Here is a 7,403-nt window from a genome sequence, read left to right as displayed (position 1 = left end):
CTATGTATCCAGGTTATTAATATAGACATGGTATTAGTGTGGCATACTTATAGTCCGGTGTCATAATAATGACATGGTATAGTGGTGGTATCTGTAGTGCCAGTTATAATATTACATGGTAGTAATAAGTGTGGCATAAACATGTGTAGTCCAGGGTCGAAAGTATGACATAGGTATTAGTGTGATCTAGTTGGCAGTCCCATGTTAATAATAGACATTGTATTAGGGTGGTAAGCTGCAAGTCCCAGTATATGATATGAGTGTAATTCGGACTTAGTATAACTTGCAGTCCAGTGTATAATTTCACATGGGTATTTAGTGTGTCAATACTTCAGTCCCAGGTCTAGAATAGACGTGGTATTAGTGTGGATAGCCTCACTCCAGGTGGTCACCTACTGTATATTAGGTGGGGTATAAGTTCCACTCCAGGCTAATCTCACATGGTATTATTTTGGGGATACTTGTCGTCCCCTGTGTATATTCTGACATGGTATTAGAATCAGGTCTCTTACAGTCTCATGCATAATATGACCAATGGTATTAGTGTTGTTATACTTGCCATTTCAGGCTTATCTATCAAATGGTATATTGTGATTACGTGTGTCGCCACAGTAATAATACACCTGGTATTATTTTGGGTATAGTTGTCAGTCAAGGCGTAAATAGGACGTGGGTATTTAGTGTGGATATACCTTGGTCAGTCCATGTTGCATAAGTATGGACATGTATTAGTGTGCCTAACTTCCAGTCTCAGACTTATAATTATCAACATGGTTCTTAGTGTTGGTATACTTCCAGTCCAGGATGGTATAATATGACGTTCTTAGTGTGTTATACTGTTCCAGTTCACAGGCTTATAATATGAACAATGGTATTAGTGTGGTATACTTGTAGTCAGTGATAATAACACAATGGCATCGTTTGGGTAATACTTTACGAAAGTCTGAGGCGTATAATATACACCATGAGTATAGTGTCTGTTATACTTGTATGGCCTGTGGATTCATTGAAACCTGGGTCTTAGTGTGATCATACTTGCAGTCGGCGTATATACCTATCGACAATTGTCATTAGTGGTGTATATCCTTGTATGTCGCGAGGTTGTTATAATCTGACATGCTATTAGTATGGTATACTTTAGTACTGTGTGAAAATATCACCTTGTACCTTATGTGGTATACTTGCAGTCGCATGTGTACAAAATATCACATGGTATTATTTGGTTGGACTTGCAGTTCCAGGTGTAGAATATGACATGGTATTAGTGTGGTATACTTGTAGTCCAGGTGTAAAATATGACATGGCATTAGTGTGGTATACTTGCAGTCCAGGTCTAGAATATGACGTGGTATTAATGTGGTATACTTGCAGTCCAGTTGTATAAAATGACATGGCATTAGTGTGGTATACTTGCACTCCAGGCGTAAAATATCACATGGTATTAGTGTGGTATACTTGTAGTCCAGGTGTATAATATTACATGGTATTATTGTGGTATACGTACAGTGCAGGTTTATAATATGACATGTTATTAGTGTGTTATACTTCCAGTTCAGGCTTAAAATATCACATGGTATTAGCGTGGTATACGTGTAGTCCAGGTGTATAAAAACACATGGTATTAGTTTGGTACACTTGTAGTCCAGGCGTATAACATCACATGGTATTATTATTATATATGTAGTCCAGGTTATTAATATGACATGGTATTAGTGTGGCATACTTGTAGTCCAGGTGTATAATACGACATGGTATTAGTGTGGTATACTTGTAGTCAAGGTGTATAATAACACATGGTATTAGTTTGGTATACTTGTAGTCCAGGCGTATAATATCACATGGTATTAGTATGGTATACTTGTAGTCCAGGTGATTAATATGAGATGGTATTAGTGTGGCATACTTGTAGTCCAGATGTATAATATGATATGGTATTAGTGTGGTATACTTGTAGTCCAGGTGTATAAAATGACATGGTTATAGTGTGGTATACTTGTAGTCCAGGTGATTAATATGACATTGTATTAGTGTGGTATACTTGCAGTCCAGGTGTATAATATGTCATGGTGTTAGTGTGATATACTCTCAGTCCAGGTGTATAATATGACATGGTATTAGTGTGGTATACTTGCAGTCCAGGTGTAAAATATGACATGGTATTAGTGTGGTATACTTGTAGTCCAGGTGATTAATTTAACATGGTATTAGTGTGTCATACTTGCAGTCCAGGTCTAGAATATGACGTGGTATTAATGTGGTATACTTGCAGTCCAGTTGTATAAAATGACCTGGCATTAGTGTGGTATACTTGCACTCCAGGCGTAAAACATCACATGGTATTAGTGTGGTTTACTTGTAGTCCAGGTGTATAATATGACATGGTATTAGTGTGGCATACTTGTAGTCCAGTTGTATAATACGACATGGTATTAGTGTGGTATACTTGTAGTCCAGGTGTATAATAACACATGGTATTAGTGTGGTATACTTGTAGTCAAGGTGTATAATAACACATGGTATTAGTTTGGTATACTTGTAGTCCAGGCGTATAATATCACATGGTATTAGTATGGTATACTTGTAGTCCAGGTGATTAATATGAGATGGTATTAGTGTGGCATACTTGTAGTCCAGATGTATAATATGATATGGTATTAGTGTGGTATACTTGTAGTCCAGGTGTATAAAATGACATGGTTATAGTGTGGTATACTTGTAGTCCAGGTGATTAATATGACATTGTATTAGTGTGGTATACTTGCAGTCCAGGTGTATAATATGTCATGGTGTTAGTGTGATATACTCTCAGTCCAGGTGTATAATATGACATGGTATTAGTGTGGTATACTTGCAGTCCAGGTGTAAAATATGACATGGTATTAGTGTGGTATACTTGTATTCGAGGTCTAGAATATGACGTGGTATTAATGTGGTATACTTGCAGTCCAGTTGTATAATATGACATGGTATTAGTGTGGTATACTTGTAGTCCAGGTGATTAATTTAACATGGTATTAGTGTGTCATACTTGCAGTCCAGGTCTAGAATATGACGTGGTATTAATGTGGTATACTTGCAGTCCAGTTGTATAAAATGACCTGGCATTAGTGTGGTATACTTGCACTCCAGGCGTAAAACATCACATGGTATTAGTGTGGTTTACTTGTAGTCCAGGTGTATAATATGACATGGTATTATTGTGGTATACCTATAGTCCAGGTGTATAATATGACATGTTATTAGTGTGTTATACTTCCAGTTCAGGCTTATAATATCACATGGTATTAGTGTGGTATACTTGTAGTCCAGGTGTATAATAACACATGGTATTAGTTTGGTATACTTGTAGTCGAGGCGTATAACATCACATGGTATTAGTATGGTATACTTGTAGTCCAGGTGATTAATATGACATGGTATTAGTGTGGCATACTTGTAGTCCAGTTGTATAATATGACATGGTATTAGTGTGGTATACTTGTAGTCCAGGTGTATAATAACACATGGTATTAGTTTGGTATACTTGTAGTCCAGGTGTATAATAACACATGGTATTAGTTTGGTATACTTGTAGTCCAGGCGTATAATATCACATGGTATTAGTATGGTATACTTGTACTCCAGGTGATTAATATGAGATGGTACTAGTGTGGCATACTTGCAGTCCAGGTGTATAATATGATATGGTATTAGTGTGGTATACTTGTAGTCCATGTGTATAATATGACATGGTATTAGTGTGATATACTTGCAGTCCAGGTGTATAATATGACATGGTATTAGTGTGGTATACTTGCAGTCCAGGTGTATGATATGACTAGTATTAGAGTGGTATACTTGCAGTCCAGGTTTATAATTTCACATAGTATTAGCTTGGTATACTTGCAGTCCAGGTCTAGAACATGACGTGGTATTAGTGTGGTATACTTGCAGTCCAGTTGTATAATATGACATGCTATTAGTGTGGTATACATGCACTCCAGGCGTAAAATATCACATGGTATTAGTGTGGTATACTTGTAGTCCAGGTGTATAATATGACATGGTATTAGTGTGGTATACTTACAGTCCAGGTGCATAATATGACATGGTATTAGTGTGTTATACTTCCAGTTCAGGCTTATACTATCACATGGTATTAGTGTGGTATACTTGTAGTCCAGCTGTATAATAACACATGGTATTAGTTTGGTATACTTGTAGTCCAGGCGTATAATATGACGTGGTATTAGTGTGGTATACTTGTAGTCCAGGTGCATAATATGACATGGTATTAGTGTGGGAAACTTACAGTTCAGACTTATAATATCACATGGTATTAGTGTGGTATACTTGTAGTCCAGGTGTATAATAACACATGGTATTAGTTTGGTATACTTGTAGTCCAGGCGTATAATATCACATGGTATTAGTGTGGTATACTTGTAGTCCAGGTGATTAATATGACATGGTATTAGTGTGTCATACTTGCAGTCCAGGCGTATATACTATCATATGGTATTAGTGTGGTATACTTGTAGTCCAGGTGTATAAAATGACATGGTATTAGTGTGGTATAGTTGCAGTCCAGGTGTAAAATATCACATGGTATTAGTGTGGTATACTTGCAGTCCAGGTGTAAAATATCACATGGTATTAGTGTGGTATACTTGCAGTCCAGGTGTATAATATGACATGGTATTAGTGTGGTATACTTGTAGTCCAGGTGTATGATATGACATGATATTATTGTGATATACTTGGAGTCCCCGTGTATAATATGACATGGTATTAGTGTGGTATACTTGTAGTCCAGGTGTATAATATGACAAGGTATTAGTTTGGTATACTTGTAGTCCAGCTGTATAATATGACATGGTATTAGTGTGGTATACTTGCAGTCCATGTGTATGATATGACTAGTATTAGAGTGGTATACTTGCAGTCCAGGTGTATAATTTCACATGGTATTAGCGTGGTATACTTGCAGTCCAGGTCTAGAATATAACGTGATATTAATGTGGTATACTTGCAGTCCAGTTGTATAATATGACATGGCATTAGTGTGGTGTACTTGCACTCCAGGCGTAAAATATCACATGGTATTAGTGTGGTATACTTGTAGTCCAGGTGTAAAATATGACATGGTATTAGTGTGGTATAATTACATTCCAGGTGTATAATATGACATGTTATTAGTGTGTTATACTTCCAGTTCAGGCTTATAATATCACATGGTATTAGTGTGGTATACTTGTAGTCCAGGTGTATAATAACACATGGTATTAGTTTGGTATACTTGTAGTCCAGGCGTATAACATCACATGGTATTAGTATGGTATACTTGTAGTCCAGGTTATTAATATGACATGGTATTAGAGTGGCATACTTGTAGTCCATGTGCATAATACGACATTGTATTAGTATGGTATACTTGTAGTCCAGGTGTATAATAACACATGGTATTACTTTGGTATATTTGTAGTCCAGGCGTATAATATCACATGGTATTAGTATAGTATACTTGTTGTCCAGGTGATTAATATGACATGGTATTAGTGTGGCATACTTGTAGTCCAGGTGTATAATATGACATGGTATTAGTGTGGTATATTCGTAGTCCAGCTGTATAATATGACATAGTATTAGTGTGGCATACTTGCAGTCCAGGTCTAGAATATGACGTGGTATTAGTGTGGTATACTTGCAGTCCAGGTGTATGATATGACTAGTATTAGTGTGGTATACTTGCAGTCCAGGTGTATAATTTGACATGGTATTAGTGTGGTATACTTGTAATCCAGGTGTATGATATGACTAGTATTAGTGTGGTATACTTGCAGTCCAGGTGTATGATGTGACTAGTATTAGTGTGGTATACTTGCAATCCAGGTGTTTGATATGACTTGTATTAGTGTGTTATACTTGCAGTCCAGGCGTAAAATATCACATGGTATTAGTGTTGTATACTTGTAGTCCAGGTGTATAATATGACATGGTATTACTGTGGTATACTTGCAGTCCAGGTGTATGATATGACTAGTATTAGTGTGGTATACTTATAGTCCAGGTGTATGATATGACTAGTATTAGTGTGGTATACTTATAGTCCAGGTGTATGATATGACTAGTATTAGTGTGGTATAGTTGCAGTCCTGGCGTAAAATGTCACATGGTATTAGTGTGGTATACTTGTAGTCCAGGTGTATAATATGACATGGTATTAGTGTGGTATGCTTGCAGTCCAGACGTATATTTAATCACTAGGTATTAGTGTGGTATACTTGTAGTCCAGGTGTATAATATGACATGGTATTAGTGTGGTATACTTGCAGTACAGGTGTATAATACATACTACCACATGGTATGAGTGTGGTATACTTGTAGTCCAGGTGTATGATATGACATGATATTATTGTGATATACTTGGAGTCCCCGTGTATAATATGACATGGTATTAGTGTGGTATACTTGTAGTCCAGGTGGATGATATAACATGATATCATTGTGATATACTTGCAGTCCCCGTGTATAATATGACATGGTATTAGTGTGGTATACTTGCAGTCCAGGTGTATGATATGACTAGTATTAGTTTGGTATACTTGCAGTCCAGGTGTATAATTTCACATGGTATTAGTGTGGTATACTTGTAATCCAGGTGTATGATATGACTAGTATTAGTGTGGTATACTTGCAGTCCAGGTGTATGATGTGACTAGTATTAGTGTGGTATACTTGCAATCCAGGTGTTTGATATGAGTTGTATTAGTGTGGTATACTTGCAGTCCAGGCGTAAAATATCACATGGTATTAGTGTGGTATACTTGTAGTCCAGGTGTATAATATGACATGGTATTACTGTGGTATACTTGCAGTCCAGGTGTATGATATGACTAGTATTAGTGTTGTATACTTATAGTCCAGGTGTATGATATGACTAGTATTAGTGTGGTATACTTGCAGTCCTGGCGTAAAATTTCACATGGTATTAGTGTGGTATACTTGTAGTCCAGGTGTATAATATGACATGGTATTAGTGTGGTATACTTGCAGTCCTGGCGTAAAATGTCACATGGTATTAGTGTGGTATACTTGTAGTCCAGGTGTATAATATGACATGGTATTAGTGTGGTATGCTTGCAGTCCAGACGTATATTTAATCACTAGGTATTAGTGTGGTATACTTGTAGTCCAGGTGATTAATATGACATGGTATTAGTGTGGTATACTTGCAATCCAGGCGTATATACTATCACATGGTATTAGTGTGGTATACTTGCAATACAGGTGTATAATATGATATGGTATTAGTGTGGTATACTTGCAGTCCATGTGTATAATATGACATGGTATTAGTGTGGTATACTTGCAGTCCAGGTGTATAACATTTAAGTAATAGTGTTTACATAGCCTGATAGCAA

The sequence above is a fragment of the Actinia tenebrosa genome, unplaced genomic scaffold (assembly GCF_029948245.1).
Source record: "Actinia tenebrosa isolate PJP-AT-01 unplaced genomic scaffold, QUT_ActTen_1.0 PGA_scaffold16__25_contigs__length_10494907, whole genome shotgun sequence".
Taxonomy (NCBI): Eukaryota; Metazoa; Cnidaria; class Anthozoa; order Actiniaria; family Actiniidae; genus Actinia; species Actinia tenebrosa.
The sequence above is the reverse complement of the archived record's forward strand: the minus strand, read 5'-3'. Positions refer to the sequence as shown.